General features: G+C 40.2%; 1 protein-coding gene across 2 annotated transcripts in view; it reads right to left on the bottom strand.

Annotated features, from left to right (window-relative positions):
- The window catches only part of KPNA6 (karyopherin subunit alpha 6), a 49,931-nt gene that overhangs the window by 31,674 nt on the left and 694 nt on the right, over window positions 1-17,563 (bottom strand). The gene's annotated exons all lie outside the window — the stretch shown is intronic.

The raw sequence follows: 17,563 nt of genomic DNA, 5'->3' as shown, positions 1-17,563 counted from the left end.
ACAATGTCCCTGTCCTCCTTTCCCCCAACCCTTTTATTTACTTGTGCTATTGATTCTCTGAAGAGACTAGTTGTCTTAATGCATACCCCACGTTCTAGTTTTGTGTCATTAATTTATACCCCTATCCTCTGTGTTTCCTGCAAAACGGAAGTTAGGCCTAAAGGCTAGAACAGATTCAGGTTAAAAATTCACTTTTGGCAAGAATACACACAGGTGATGTTTTGTGCTTCATACTACATCACATCAGGAGGCATCTAATGGCAGGTTGCCCAGATGATACTAAATTTGATCAGATCTCCCTTCTTGAAAGTCATCTACAAACTCTAAGTCTCCATTCACATAAAATTAACATGACACGTTTCTTGACTATTACACATTTTCTGTGTGAGATATAATAACATAATGAAATAGCCAACTTTAAAAAATAGGCATCGCCAATATCGTTGAATCTGTGTTCTGTTTCACTCTTCTAACTCTTCAAATCTGACTTCCATTCCCTCTGTTCCAAAGAAACTGCTTTTATCAAGGTCACCGACAACCGCCACATTGCCTTATCTAATGGTTAGAAATTCTGTCCTCTTCTTAACCCCTCAATAGTAGTTACTAATCCCTTCTCTCCAAACACTCAGTTTTCTTGGCACCACTCCCAACCTCATCCAGGCTTCTCAGTCTCTCTTGATGGCTCCTCCTTCCTACATCTACATGCTGGTTTCTATCTTCACTCTTGAGGTGATTTCATCCATTGCATAACTCTCAAATTTATGTCCCCAGCTCAGTCCTTCCTCCTGAGTTCCAGACTCATATATTCAGCTACCTATCAAAATCTTCACTTTGGTATCCAGAACTAACAATTTCTACCTCCCCATCCATCAACAGCAACAGCAACAGCATTTATAAATTACTTAATCCAAATCCTAGGTTAAAAAAAAATCATCCTTGGCTCCTTCCCTTCTCACACCTCTTTGATCTAATCTACCAACAAATCCTGAATGCATCTTGAATGTATTTACATCTCTCTCATCCCATCCAAGTCACTATCATCTCTTGCCTGGTTACTACAACAACCCACCCCCAATCCATCACCACACAACAAAATCAGAGCGTACCACTGCTCACATGTAGAAGTAAAATCTTCACAATTCAAGGTGCTGCCTATATCTTCATCTCATCTCATTCAACTTTTTACCCTCAGTCATCATATGCTCCTGTCACAATGGGTCTCTCAGTATTTGGAAACTATCAAGCTGTTTCTGGATACAGCCTTCACATTTCCTGTTTTCTTTCTGCCCACAATGCTCTTCCCTAGCTCTTAGAATTGCTAGGTCCTTTCCCTGTCATCCTAACCCAAAGTAAGCTACTGCATTTTTGTCAGAACACCCGTTTTATTTCCATCATTACACTACTTACAATCTGTATCTGTTTTCCTCCATAGGCTGTGTAAGTTCTACAAAAACTTTTGTTGTATTCCCAGCATTTATGATATATACAAACATTTGTTGAATGAATCACTGTTCAAATATCTATTCAATATTTGCTGAACACCTACACTGTCCCAGACACAAGGTCTAGCTATAATAGTTGCTTAACAAGTGTTTGACAGTAAATGTAAGGTAAGGGAAGAAATGTACAGCAAAGGAATTTTTCTTGTGACTGGAGTGGAGCAGAACTTCCAAAAGCAGGTTTTAGAAAGATTTCTTCCTAGAAACCCAGAAACCACATGTTTCTCCCAGAATTGGTACGAAAACTGAATAGAAACACTCTGTTTTAAGGACACACACACAAATAAAAAACAAACTCAAAGGAAAAAAAAAAGACTGCAGGACACAAATGGTTGAGAAAAAGACATTTTAGACAGCTAAATCCAGTGACTTTGTCAGCAGTCATTCTATTTGACTTTCTAATTTGTCACTGATGATCACTTTTGCCTTCTTGAAACTCTACCTATGATTCTGATGGCATCACCCTCTCCCAGTTCTCTTACCTTTCTAATCACTCCTTCTCGGGTTTCATACTGTGTTCCTCTTCCAAAGACAATCTCTCAATGTCAGTGTGAATCAAAATCAAAATTCTACCTTTGGTCCTCTTCTCAGCAGAAGCAGCCCCCTTTTCCAAGTGATTTCCCTGAGCTTCAACCTTCACTTTTACACCAAGTACCAAATCTCTATTGTCACAACCTCTGCCTGTCCAGTGTATTTCCAAATGTCTACTGGCTAACTCCACCTCCTTTTCTCTCCTTAAACCAGCTTCTTCTAGCCTCCCTTGTTAGGAGTTAATGCCATTACCATTCACCTGGTCTTAGAGTCAGTCATGAACTTTCTATTCCCGAAAGACAACAGGTTGGTAAACTGATTTACACCTGTACCAAAGATTCTCTCCTTAACCAAACTCTATCCAGGCTCCTCAGAGCCCTTTCTCAACTTGGTTCAACCTTGGCCTATAAAGAGTTGAACAAAAAACACTAACATAGTTTCTAACAGCTCAAGGTCACATCAGTAGATGACCCTAGCCCCCCTTAAAGTGCCTGCCTGAGAAAATCTCAAGGCTGCCAAATGAATTTACTGCCTCAGCCAACACCTGAAAATAGTGTTCCTGTTTCCCAGGCTCTGTGGGAGGATAGGAGACTACCTTCAATAAGTACCAGTAGCAAATCCAGTTGGGTTTCATGTGGACCACCTCCCCCTTCCTTGCATTCTGTAATTTTTCATTTCCCTGACTTAACTGAGCACTCTCTCACCCCCACCCCCGTTCCCTCGTCCTTCCTTTAAAACACCCAGTTATCTCTGTACAAAGTTGAAATCAGTTCACATTTTTCCCTACTGCAATAGTGTATTACTGATTAAAATCTGTCCTAACAACTTTAACTAGTGTCCAGCTTTGTTTATCCATGACATCTGTTACCACAAATTGGTTCCCACTGACAACCTCCAATGATCCTGTTTTAGTTTATAACTCATCACCTCTCACTTCTAGATCATTAAATCTTTGACAGCAAGAATCTATAGCACAGTGCACAGCACATCTCAAATGTTCTATTCAACATTTTTAAACTTCAGTCTTCCAAAAGGTCTTAAGTGGTTTACATTAAATTCAACAAAATAAAAATACCAAACTCCAAAATCTGGAAAAGGAATATACACATTTGTATAGAAAATGGGGAAAGATGAATGCAGATAAGCAGAACCCAAGAATCATTTAATTACTTACATGATTCTCATTCTCTGTGATGGTGTCCTTTGAAGCACAAAAGTTTTAAATTTTCACTAAGTTCAATTTATCTTTTTTTGGGAGGGGGTGGGGGGTTGCTTGTGCTTTCGGTCATATCTAAGAAACTGCTGTCTAATCCCAGGTCATGAATGAAGATTTACTCCTATGTTTTCTTAAAAGTTTCATACTTTTAGCTCTTTACATTTAAGTTTTTGATCTACCAAGTTTTTATTTTTATTATTTTATTTTATTTATTTAATTTTGGCCACACCCCACAGCAAGCAGAACTTTCCCTACCAGGGATCAAACCCACACCCCATGCAGTGGAAGCGCGGAGTCTTAACCACTGGACTGCCAGCGCAGTCCCTAAGTTAATTTTTAGATATGGTGTAAGGCAGGAGTCCAACTTCATTGTTTTGCATATGCATACCTATTCTTTTTAGGCATTATATATGTATATCAATAGCACATTAGGATAATCAAAATAAACCAGTGATTCACACAAGTCCTTTCTTAATGAATTTAGCATTCACTGAGATGACTTCGAAGTTTTTATGATAGAACCAATCTACTAAACTAACAAACTATTCTGGTATGTAAGTTCATTTCCTGTGTCTAGTTATTTATTTCCATGTCCTGCTAGGAGACCTCCGTCAGGCACCCAGGCAGGTAAGGACCATGATGTGCCTGCCAAAAAGATCACACACCTGTGTCCTCACTGCTGGCTGTGAAGTAGTCTTCTTGAGTCCAGTCCAGAATGCTTTCCAAAGTCTCTGGCCATGGTGGAAAGTTTTTATCTACTAAATCCAGACTAAAAGCCTTTGAAAGCTCTTTCAAAAATGCTAAGTCAGGGACTTCCTTGGTGGTCCAGTGGTTAAGACTCCACACTCCCAATGCAGGGAGCACAGGTTCCATCCCTGGTTGGGAAACTAAGGTCCCACATGTCGCACGGTGTGGCCTAAAAAAAAAAAAAACCCCACGAAAAAACCAATCCTCTGCCCCCAAAATGCCAAAGTCAGTCTCTAATCTCTGCAGAGGGTATGTTCCCAGGGAAAATTCAAATTTGATTGGTAATGATTTAGCAACAACTTGCTTAGCTTTTTTAAGTCTAAGCTTCTATAGAACCCCCATTTCAGAGGTGAGAAAATTGAGGCATAACTTGCAGAATGACCCAGCTAATAAGTGGAAGACTCTCATCCACATCTTTCTGACTAAAGCCAAAGCTCTCCGCATTATGTATACTCTACTCAACAGCATACTAGCCACAGCGGACGTCTTTGTTCTTTCTTGGAAGAAGTGTCAGTGTTCTTCTTGGGATTCTACCACCTTAACCATTGCCCGACTCAATCCATCAATGAGATGTGGTCCAGTTCTTGCCAAGAATAGGGAATACAAATATCAGAAGATACCAATACAGGGACTTCCCTGGGGGGGGTCCAGTGGGTAAGACTTCGAGCTCCCAATGCAGGGGGCCTGGGTTCTATCCCTGGTTGGGGAACTAGATCCGGCATACATGCCGCAACTAAAGATCCTGTGTGCCACAACTAAGATTCAGTGCAGCCAAAATAAATAAACAAATATTAAAAAAAAAAAAAAAAAGGAAAAGAAAAGAAAAAAAAAAGAACATACCAACTCAAATATGAACCTGAGTAGAAAATTGTAGGGACTGGCAGGTAGTTAGGCACTCATTTGAAAGCTATTTGCCACTTCAAAGGAAAAACAAAAACAACCATTTGAATTCATCCTCCCTGTTCTGGTACAGGATTTGAAAATCTTTTTTAAAAGTTCAACATGTGAATGGGCAGACTATCTCCAAGGGTTTACATTAGGAAGAAATACTTAGGCTGAGAGAAGGCACTGTGCTGGATGGACCATCAACAGGCACACTGTGGTGTGATATTGGTGAAAGGAGCTACAAAGCCAGACAATCTGATTTCTGGTCTGCTACTTAACAAGTGTACAGCCTTGGGTGTCACCTATTTGTATCTCAATTTTCCTATCCTTGCCCTGTCTACCTCAGAGTTACAGTGAAGATCAAATGAAAATACACACTTTGTAAACAGTAAAATGCTGTGCTGGTAAGGTAGGATTAGGTTTGGTAATAGTTTTTTTTCAAACTTCTGGAATTTCTCTCAGAGCTTTATGACCAAGAAATACTGCAAACAAGAAAACAGTAGGAAACAGTTCTGACAGCATGAGGCTTTCAGGGTGTTATTTGCAAGCCTGTCAGAACTGCCAATCACCAAGACAATGGGAGAAACTTCTCTGTGGACAACTGGATTAGTCCATAATGGGGCCATAATAAGGCTGCTCATATTCTGGCAGATCCTCACAGGCCTCGGCTGAAGAATGATCACTCCAGGAAACAAAGCTGAATCTATAAACCATGAGGTCTGGCTGAAAGATCACGTGGGGAAAACAATCTTCTGTACACACAACTATATATTCAAAGCTCAAGGCCTAAGTGAAACACGGCACACTGAGGTACTGAATCAGCCAGACAGTTGACAGTCCCAGTTCTCTAATCCTAATTCTCTCTTAGGATTTACTAGTCCTTTTGGCCCTTGAATCTATATATAAATGCAATGCTCAGGCCTAGGAATGGGGAACTAAGGGGTGGCAAGAGACATAGGAGAGGCCTAGGATAGCTACAGTCCAATTTCTCCAGCAGGAAAATTCCAAATATCCCTTGTAGATCGTGCAGAATCTGGAGGCTCTTACCTTCCTAGGGACAGCCCACTGCCACTACCACTAGGTGCTACAAGGAACTAAAATGAATTACTTAAAGTAGGAAAACCAAAGCGCTTACCTTCCATTTAAGTCAATGACAAAACATTCACTGAATATCTCCCAAGCACTCACACTGCTCAAGGAATAAGGGGGAAAAAAATCCAAATAGTTATCTCCAAACTGACTCAAATAGACAAGTGATTTATTATTCATTGAATAAAATGTATGTGCCAGGTACTGTGCAAAAGTTTCTGCCTTTAGGAAGCTTTACAACCTAGTTTAGTTTCACAGCATCAAGAACAAAAAAGATAGTGAATCTGTGTGCAATGATGTCAGAGTGTGGAAGTGAGAACTATTTTTCACTGTGTGGTGAACTCAAGTGGCTTTGAAGGCTCGATGGTAAATATTTCTGAAGGCAATGGGGTGGGGAGGGAGAACAGTTTACCAGGAGCAAAGATAAGAAATCAGAAAAGCAAGGGTTGGTTTGAGGAACAAGACCAGTTTGGTTAGAGAAGTATAAATACAAAGGTCCACAAGCAAAATGTCTCTGAGATATAACAGTGACCTGCTGGCCCCTATCTGCAGCACTACGCCCCTCCATCCCCAGTCTTCAGACAAGGAGGGTTCTGCATTGCCTGGAGGTGAATTACACAAATTTCTCTGATTAGCCCTTTGGTAATAGGAAAAGCCCTACAGTGGGCTTTTCTAACAGCCCTTCTGACAAATTAAGAGCAGGATTTCTCTAACCTGTATATATTAATCCAAAAAGAAGGAGCTAGATCTGGGATGCAATCTTCTGAGGCCCCATATATGAAGAGCCCAGGACAATGTGGGGAAGAAAAGCCACACTGAGAGGCGACACAAAGGGAATCCTCTCTGTCATCATTAGACGTGTTGTGGACAGACATTCAATGTTGCCCCTCAAACCCTGTCGGCTCCTTCCAATATGATGTAGTGAGAAAGAACGCTGATTTGGGAGTCAGGTGAGCTGGTTCCAATCCCAACTGAATAACCATGGGCAAATTACCCACTATTTTGAGTCTCTGCTTTCATTACCTATAAAATGAGAATAAACAACTTTATAGCCCAATATGATTGATGAGGTAATGTGAAAGTGTCTAGGGCCTAAACGCTGAATCAATGGTATTTCCCTTTTCTTCTCAGCTTCTACTCTGAAAGACTTCAATTCCCCGTGAGAGCAATTTCCTGGAAGTTAGAGTCAGAGAGGACAACTATATTCTCTTGCTTTCCATTAACAGGTGGTTTTTCCTCTTCCTTTCTCCTAACACTGTAGCTCCTTTCTCTTAATCTTTATCCTTCTATTTTATCTTCATTCCCTCCAAAGCTACGCTGTAAGAACCAATGAGCCAGAGATTTTTTTTTTTTAAGGTCACGCCATGCAGGGTGCAGAATCTGAGTTCCCCAACCAGGGATCAAACCTGTGCCCCCTGCATTGGCAGTGCAGTGTCTTAATCATGGACCACCAGGGAACTCCTGAGCCAGAGTTTTCAAAAAGGGCCCATTCTCTACCATTTACCTCATCCCAAGGTAAGCAATTCTAATCACGTCTCATTACAATTATTGCTTCTTTGGAAGATTTAAAAGCTGATGACTTTCAAATCTACATCTGCAGTCCATACCTAATACTCAAGGGGTTCCTTTTACCCATGTTCCATAAGCACCTCAAATGCTTTGAAAAAAATTTTTTAAGTCATCATCTTCTCTGTGAACCTGCACCTCATACATTCCTTATGCATTTCATTATCCACAATCCCTTATGCGGAATTCTGAAATCAAGAGAGTTCTGAAAATAGGAAAGTTTTTAGTATATACAACTCAAGACACATTTAGCAACAAAACCTGGGCAAAACTAACATGAGACTATTTATAGCCCTTATTAATCCCACTCAATTAATATTCAAATGATTTGCCTGAAAATATTATTAATATTTTTGACTACACAGGGCTCTATCCCAGACCCTGCTGGAGGTGTTATGCACTCAAAAGGGTGAAACTGGTTCATGGGGAAGGGCAAGAACTTAGATATTACAATAGTATGTGGCCTTCCAAAGCTCAGCCTTATCAATAAAGACTTATTCCCTAGTATCTAATTTCTCTTGCTGGATTTTCTTGAGTATTGTATGAACAGCACTGACACTGACTTCGTGAAAGGCAGACAAAAAGTATGCAAGAATTGTACTACAAAGCTATGGCAAATAGATGGCCATGACTGGGGGGAACTTTCTCTTGGCTGATGGCTGAATCTTGAAGTCATATGACGAGGTGGCCTAAACATGTCTGCTATGCCCTGTGGATGTTATTTATGTTTGATCCTCAATGCTTTTGTGTGTGACATTGGTAATTCTGGTAATTAAATTTTAAATTTACATTTTATTATTTAATTCTACAAATTAAAACCTGTCCCAGTTAATTATGCCAAGTGCTAAAAAGAGAAACATTAACAATATCTGAATGACTATCTAGCAGCTAGTTAAAAGTTACTTTCTCATAACAGGCAAAAGTTAAAAAATTTACTAAAATTAATTTTAAGAAACTGATTTTTTTCTATTTTGCTTTTGCTGGAAAATGAACAACTTTAAATGATTTTTAAAATTTTGATTATGTTTTTCTGTATTTATAAATACAAATTTGCATATGCAACTTGATACAACTTATACAAGTAAAGTTACTCAGCAAATACAGCTATAACACTTAGCTAAATGTAAATAGTTTTTAAATTTAACTTTTAACCTAAAAATCTTATTTAGTCACTCTTAACCTTGCACTGAATAAAAAGCAGCTTTATGCTTACTCATTTTATGCATAAAGCACAGACATATTTATTGTACATAAAAAGATATGAGTACATCTGTGTATTAAAATTTCATGGGAGGGATGCATTACGGAAAAAAGATGCCTAAAAAGGCTTCTTAGGAAGGTGATGATGGACTTCCTAGGTGGCGCAGTGGTAAAGAATCTGCCTGCCAATGCAGGGGACACGGGTTCGAGCCCTGCCCTGGGAAGATTCCATATGCCATGGAGCAACTAAGCCTGTGCGCCTAAAATAAAAAAAAAAAAAAAAAAAAAAGAGGAAGGTGATGATGGAAAGGTTGAGGAAACACTGATACAAGGGATTAGGGATCTATACCAGTATCTTCTCAGCTTTTCAAGTCAGAAACTTGACAATTCCTTTCCTCTTATCCCCATATCCAATCACTAAGAATGGCCAGCTTTGTTTCCTAACTATTTCTGGACTGTCTCTGTCTCTTCTTCTCCACTCCTACTGCCATTACCCTAACTCAGATCTTTATGACCGCTCACCTACACTTTATAAGAGCCTCATTAACCTGTTCCTTTTCCCTTTATTCCAAACTTCTTGAACAGTTTGTCTCTCCTCTCTCATTTCTTAGCCCACTCCAGTTTGCTTCCATGCTGTCAAAACTGTTTTTGTAAAAGACACAGATCAAGTGCATGATGCTAAATTCAATAGACCTTTTCACTCCTTATTTTGCTGGTCCTCTTGGCAGCACTCAGCCCTGACAGCCATTTCCTTCTTCTTGAAATACTCTTTTCCACTGGTTTATGAAACATCGATCATTCCTTGTTTTCTTCAAATTGTGGCTGCTGATCTCCTTCTTCTTGTACATGAAAGCTGATGAAATCTGAGGTTCTCTTTTCAGCCCATCTCCCATGATATACATTTTTCATAGGTGCTATAAGTGATTCCCATGGTTTTAGTTACCATATTAGAGATAAACAGATGATCAATCCTCTATTTCCATCCCCAGACCCCACTCTTGAGCTCCAGACTTCTCTATCCAGTTGTTTTTTGGACATCTTCCCTTGGAGGTCACAGAGATACCTTAAGATGTCCAAATTTAAACTGCACTCAGTTAACAGCATCGTTATCGTTATCCACTCTGTTGCTCAAGAGGCCGAGCAGTCACGCTTGATTCCACCCCACCCCCAACTTTCAGCCTCCAGATGAAACCAATAACCAAGTGCTGCTAATTCAAACTCCTAACTCTTATTCTCTACTGTTACCACCCCAATCACCATCAACATCTCTTGCTAGGACTACTACAGTACTTAGGAACCAACTACTTCAAGAACCTCCTGGTTGGAATCTTATGGCTGTCTATTTTATTCTCCCCAGGGCAGTCAAGTAATATAAATAAATAAATTTGATCATGTCACTTCTGAGATTAAAACCTTTCAATGGCATTTCACTGTCATCAGGATAAGGTCCAAACATCATTCCCCCCACGCTACCAACTTACCTAGCCTACCAATCTTTTACTTGTGAAAGAATCGTTTCTATCCTGCCAGACAACTCCTATCCACAGATCAGGTTTCATTAGCTTAAAGGCCTTCCCTGCTTGCCCTTGGCGGGGGTGGACCTCCTTACTATACGCACCCATAGCACGGTGGACTACCCCACTCAAAATATTTATCATTTTATAATGGTCTCCAGAGTATGAGATACAAAATTAACTGGGACACAGGAAGAAAAACATACATATATATTTTTACTTATTTATATATATATAGTATATACTAATGTTGTGTATATATACAGCTATATATATATACCTTACCTTTATTATACATTAGCCTATTAATATTGGCAACTTTTATCTGTTGGTCAGGTGGCCACATTTTCCTGAAGGAAGACTGTGAATTACACCAAGCAGGTGAAGACACTACTTCATTCACATTTATCATACTGCATCACACTGTAGTTTGTGTGCGGGGTTAAGTGGATTTACAAGATAGTTAGTTTTAACTAAATTAACATTCACAAAATAAACAAACAGCTTAGAGTCCTATCAAGAAACTGAATGGAAGATAATGTTAATAATGTAAGGAAGAGGAACAAACAGCAGAGCTGATGTCTCTGGAAGTAAAAGCTCCTAAGAACAAGAATTTCACCTGCCACATCACAATAAAACAAAACAAAATAACATAATGGCCAGCTAATCAAATCTCAGTCAGCCAAAGATTTAAAATTACCTAGAAGATTTTTTAAAAATATTTATTTATTTGGCTGCATTGGGTCTTAGTTGAGGCAGGCAGGATGTTTTGTTGCCACATGCAGCCTTTTCTCTAGTTGTGGTGTGTGGGCTCTAGAGCACGCAGGCTCAGTAGTTGCGGCGCACTGGGCTTACTAGTTGTGGCACGGGCTCTAGAGCATGCCGGCTTAGTTGCCCACAGCATGTGGGATCTTAGTTCCCCGACCAGGGATGGAACCCAAGTCCCCTGCATTGGAAGGTGGATTCTTAACCAATGAACCACCAGAGACGTCCCTAGATTATTTAAAATACGGACTTATAATCTCTCATGCACCTTACTCTGAATGTATAATATGCCTAAAAATAATACTTACTGAATACACAAGGCTATCATGATGAGCAAGACATTTAAAAATGCTTGTCTTCGTCCTTTAAAAATATATACAGCAGGGGCTTCGTAGGTGGTGCAGTGGTTAAGAATCCGCCTGCCAATACAGGGGACACGGGTTCAACCCCTGCTCCAGGAAGATCCCACATGCCTTGGAGCAACTAAGCCCATGTGCCACAACTATTCAGCCTGTGCTTTAGAGCCTGTGAGCCACAACTACTGAGCCCATGTGCTGCAACTACTGAAGCCCACACGCCTAGAGCCCGTGCTCCGCAACAAGAGAAGCCACGGCAATGAGGAGCCTGTGTACCACAACAAAGAGTAGCCCCCCGCTCGCTGCAACTAGAGAAAGCCCATGTGCAGCAACGAAGACCCAACACAGCCAATAAGTAAATAAATTTAAAAATTAAATTAAAAAAATATATATATACAGCATATATACATAGACACATATTTTTGGCCTTGCTGCATGGCTTACGGGATCTTAGTTGCCTCCCCAAGCAGGTATTGAACCTGGGCCACCACAGTAAAAGTGTTGAGTCCTAACCACTGCACCGCCAGGGAATTCCCTAAAATATATTTTTAAAAATATTTATTTATTTTATTTTTGGCTGCATCGGGTCTTAGTTTTGGCACTCAGGATCTTCAATGCAGCATGCAGGAATCCTCCACTGTGGCACTTGGGCTTCTCTCCAGTTGTGGCTCAAGGGATCCAGAGGGCACAGGCTCCAGAGTACACAGGCTCAGTAGTTGTGGCTGGCGGGCTTAGCTGCCCTGCAGCACGTAGGATCTTAGTTCCCTGACCAAGGACTGAACCCGCACTGGAGGGCAGATTCTTAACGACTGGACTACCGGGGAAGTTCCCCCTAAAATATTTTTTTATGTTTTTTAAGATTTTGTTGTTGTTGTTGATGTGGACCATTTTTAAAGTCTTTATTGAATTTGTTACAATACTGCTTCTATTTCATGTTTTGGTTGCAAGGCATGTGGGAAATTAGCTCCCCAACCAGGGATCGAACTGCACCCCCTGCACTGGAAAGCGAATCTTAACCACTGGATCTCCAAGGAAGTCCCCTAAAATATTTTTTTAAATACACAGAATTTGGTACAATATGCAGACTACTTAAGAGACAGTTTATAAAATACACAGAAAACTAATTCAGGTAAAATTTATAAAAAAGACAAGCAGTTCTTGGGCTATATTTGGCCTCAAATATTCTATCTTTGGTTAATTTAATGTTTTTAGATTTTATTTATTTCTTAAAAATTTTCATTTATTTGTTTATATTGAAGTAGATTTTTTTAGATTTTATTTATTTATTGGCCATGCCTCATGGCTTGCAAGATCTTAGTTCCCTGACCAGGAATGGAACCCGTGCCCCCTGAGTGGAAGTGGAGAGTCCTAATCACTGGACTGACAGGGAATTCCCAAGATGTTTTTAGATTTTAAAAGTTAACTTGTGGGACTTCCCTCGTGGCACAGTGGTTAAGAATCTGTCTGCCAATGCAGGGGACACGGGTTCAAGCCCTTGTCTGAGAAGATCCCACATGCCGCAGAGCAACTAAATCTGTGCGCCACATCTACTGAGCCTGTGCTCTGGAGCCCACGAGCTACAACTATTGAGCCTGCATGCCACAACCACTGAAGCCTGTGCACCTAGAGCCCAGGCTTGGCAAGAAGAGAAGCCCGTGCCCTACAATGAAGAGTAGTCCCCACTTGCAGCTACTAGAGAAAGCCCGCATGCAGCAACGAAGATCCAATGAAGCCAATAAAATAAATATTAAAAAAAAAATTAACTTGTAACATCTAAAAAATTTAATCTGTTATAAAATCATATGAAAATTCAGATTTCCAACCTCAAGGGGGAGTGGGATTGTGGAAAGGGATGCAAAATTATGCAATAAGGCAACACTAGACCTACATTCTTTCCTGGCAACAACTGGCTGGGGCACATCAGATTGCATGGGACTCTCTAGTTGGCCTGCCAGTCTCCATTTGGTTGATTTTACTCAATTACCCATTAGAATTTAAGCTCTGGGATTTCACATAAACAAACAAACAAACAAATAAATATTTTGTCTGTTTTGTTCACTGCTACATTTCCAGGGCCTAGAACAGTAGCTGGCACATGGTAGTCATTCAATACACATTTGCTGAAATTAATGAATAACTGTTGCCTGCCTAATCCCTAAAAATGTTTCTGACAAGTATTCATGTTTCTGCCTTCCCCTAAAAGACAAATATTAATCTTTTATATTTAGCACAAGGCCTAACACATACAAGTACTTTATTTGCTCACTGAGTGACTAATAGCAATTATTTATCTCTTACTGAGTACTCACTGTGTGCTAATACCATGCGAAAATGCTTTACAAGCATTAGCTCATTTAATCACCCTAATACTTCTAAGAGGCAGATGCTATCATCCCTGTTTTAAGAGATGAGGAAAATCAAGCTCTGGAGATTAAGCAACTAACCAAAGCTCTAACTGTAGTATAGGATGAAATAACTGTAACACAAGATAAAATATGAAAAGAGCTATATGAAAGGCAAGAAAGAAGTGCTACAGGATTCAGAAGGACAGTTCACTTCCAGTTTGGAAGGCATAATGTACATATTTGGGAAAGGTCCCTGAGGGAGGTGGCATTTAAACTAAATCTTATAAAAAGAGGCAAGATTTTTAAAGGAAAAGACTGGTGGGGAAGGGATTGCTTTTGTCACTTTCTCTACCAGGAAAGGTGAAGTACAAAGAGGTAGTCTGGCTGGAATGCAGGATATGGGGATATATATTAAATGGAATAAGACTAGTAAAGTTAATAGGAAGGCCCTGAATACCACACTTTATGGGTTATGATTTTATCCTGTAGACAATAAGGAGTCCATGAAGGTTCCTGAACTAAGAAGTAGAGTGATAAGACAAGATGGGTGTTTTAGCAACACTGCTGCAGCAGAATTGGTCATGGTACAGGAGGCTATAGAAGACATTAAGAAGACCCCTGAAATAACAACACCTTTACAATTTACAATATTTTCTGACATCTAGTACTTCACTGACACTTCACTGACAACATTAATAAATAGTATTATTATATTTTCATGTCAAGGAGCCTGAGACTCAGCAAATTTAAAGACCAGAGAATTAAGTCTTTGTGGGACTATGCTATGAGAAAAGCACACACAAAACAATTTAGGGAAGACATCAGTTAACAGGATCACAGTATCCAACAACTGCCAATATAGGAAGAGAAGAAAAGAGTAAGAAACCAAAGACAGGTTAGATTTCTATCTTATGCCCTAGTGTCTGAGCCAATGGTCCCACCGTTAACAAAAATGTAGGAAAGGTACGCCAGGAAGGGGGAGTGAGTTTGATACTTGGGGGACACTTAGTTTAGTGCCTTCTCTGTAAGTTGCTGTTATGAACTATGGGGTGGGTAAGGCTGGAGGGAAACTAAGAAATGGGCTAAATTATTTCCTGACTTGGAAGGGTTATCAGAAAGGTTTTGCTACTTGAAGCAAACTAGAGCCCAGTGATAGGACAGCTCCAAAAACATCATGAAGAGATCAGATTCTTTCCATCTTCTCGACCCTCACCCTTAGAACTGCCTGCTCTTATTTATAAATTCTGCCTCATGATCCCAGCATAGCTAATGGCAATTTCAGAGTCAGAAAAGGGATCTTTCCTTTCCAGAGGGAGAACACAGCCCTTAATAGCCCATATTCTGGTTAGAACCATACTACCTGAGTGTTTCCTCTATTTACTAGCTCTGACCTTGCTTAAGTTACTGAACCTTTCTGTGCTCCAGTTTTCTCAACTAGAATGTGAGAATCTGAGAAATGAATAAATTAGTACTACAGTACTTAGTGCCTAGCACACAGCAAGTTCTATACAAGTGTTCGCTATTATTATAGCTTTCCCATCTCTCTTTTTGAAGCTCTCACACTTTGGTGATACCTGGGTTAAAATATAAACTGGCAAAAATAATAAAATAAAACTTGGCAAATAAGGAAGGCTTTTTCAGACGTCTTCCAGGCTTCACATCTAATTAGCCAAAATCTGCATCACATGCCCACGCCTAAATCAATCACTGCCTAGGGAGATAGAATTACAATGATTAGTTTAGAGTTTATATCAATCAAGACCCACTGGGGCTGGGAAGGTGCTGCCAGATTCCTGGTTAGCAGGATGGCAGGAATAGTGATAAAAACAAGTGGTGTCTGCCAAGACTTAGTCTTGAGAGGCTGTGGTCTCTGCTAGAGAGGGTTAGAAAAAGTAACTTCCAGAGCTGTAAGCATCACCCTCACAGGGTTCCTAACAGCAATGAAATCACTACAGAGGTCTGCTAAGGCTAGCGACGTCTGGCACAGGAGAAATAGTATAGAATATAGGCCAGAGCCTGAGGAGAGCACACCTGAGAGGCAGTGAAATACAGCAGGTTCTAGATTCATGGAGGTGTGACTTTAGGCCATGTTAGTGTTTCCAGCCCTAGGGCCTAGATCACCAGCCTTGGACTTAATCACCTAATCTTCTCAAAGCCTGTTTACTCATTTTTAAATGGGGGTAACCCAAACTACCTTGGATTTGATGTTAGGATTAAATGTAAGGATACATTTTACCCCTGTGGTATAAGGATCAGAGAAAAAAACAAAAACAAAACCCCCACAAAACAAAAACACCAATAGCTGGGTGTTCAGAAAGACAAGGTGCAATATGGGATGGGGGTGGAGGAGAGGTACCTGAAATGGAGTTCCAGAGAAAAGTGGTGAGGCTGCCTGACTCTGGACTAAAACTCCCTTCCAGGACCCTGGTCAGGTTTTGTAGCTCTACTGAAAAACTTTGGAAGTCTCCCAGAAAAGGACTAAATTTAATCACACCTTAAGTCTTCTTAGAGGTTTAAGTGCAGCAAAATGGGTAAGAATCTCAGTTCTGGTTTTGTTGTAATTAGGTGTGTTATATTCTCTGAGGTAGCTTCCCAATCTGTAAAAACTGAGTAGATCACTGCCAAATTTTACTTCACTGGGCTTAATAAACTAAATATTAGCTCCTGCCCTCTGAGGGAGCAGTGTTCCTGAAACTGAAGGCCAATACAAAATCTATAACATAAAAGTCCCTAAAATTTTTCACTGATACATAAAGTTGCAGCTACAAAGACAGGCCTATCAGTCTTAAGGGAGAATTCTGGAAACTAGAATGCTTAAAGGAATAAACATTCTTGAAAGTGGAAAAGAATCTGCTCTGACATTTATAGTCCTTACTAGTCTCCAAACACTGTGCTATCTTATTTAATTCTCAAACACCTCGATAACACTGCCGCCTCCCCTCTTTCTAGAGATGAGGAAAGGAAGGCTCAGAAAGGAAAGAAAATAATATTTATTGTGGACTCTGCTAGATGTTTTCCATATGCATTACTGCATTTGACACTTAAATAGCTTCTCTGTATGAGAGCTAGGAAGTAGTAGGCAGGATTATAATACCAGATCTGATGCTCAAATACTTTGTTTCCTCAGGATCAGAGATCTTACAAAACTCAATCCCAGAATCTCATTGAGCTCCCCTACCCCCAACACACCCACGATAGTTGGGGTTAGCAAATCATTTTTGAGTTTGTTCCAGTTTCCTTCAGATTAAAAATTTCAAAGTGGGCCCACTAGCAAACAAAACAAACAAAAAACAAAACACCTTTACGACTCTGCCTAGGATTAAAAGCTTTCTTTCCCCCTTTTCCAGCCAAACCACTAGGGGGCCAGGCCATGAAGAACAGCAGCTATAAACTAGGGCTCTGGAGTGATCAACCTGGTTTAAGCCACTCGCTGTGTGACCTTGGGTAAATTACTGTACCTCCCTTACCTCAGTTTTCTTATCTGTAAAACAGGGATAACAGCAGTATCTATCTCAATAGGTTGTGCATATTCAATAAAACGTGACATGTAAAGCAATCAGGACAACGCCTGCACACAGGAAGAGCTTAGCAAATTTAATAGTTTTTATTGCTGGAGAGGAAGTCCCACTGATGGTTCTGTCCCTAAGTCCAAAGACTTCGTCATCGTAATTCTCTCTGAGCACAGGCCCTACTAGCTGGAGTCCCTTTAGAAAGAGCAACAGGTCGCTCCTTTTCTCCTAGCCAGACCCAGAAACTTAAAGTCCCCGACCTATAAATGACCACGAGATCTTGGCACTGGTATTCTACCACTACGAAGGCTGTCACTCTGAACCCAACCGAACCACCCCAT

Source organism: Hippopotamus amphibius, chromosome 1 (assembly GCF_030028045.1).
Source record: "Hippopotamus amphibius kiboko isolate mHipAmp2 chromosome 1, mHipAmp2.hap2, whole genome shotgun sequence".
NCBI lineage: Eukaryota > Metazoa > Chordata > Mammalia > Artiodactyla > Hippopotamidae > Hippopotamus > Hippopotamus amphibius.
This window is presented reverse-complemented; position numbering and strand designations above follow the sequence as displayed.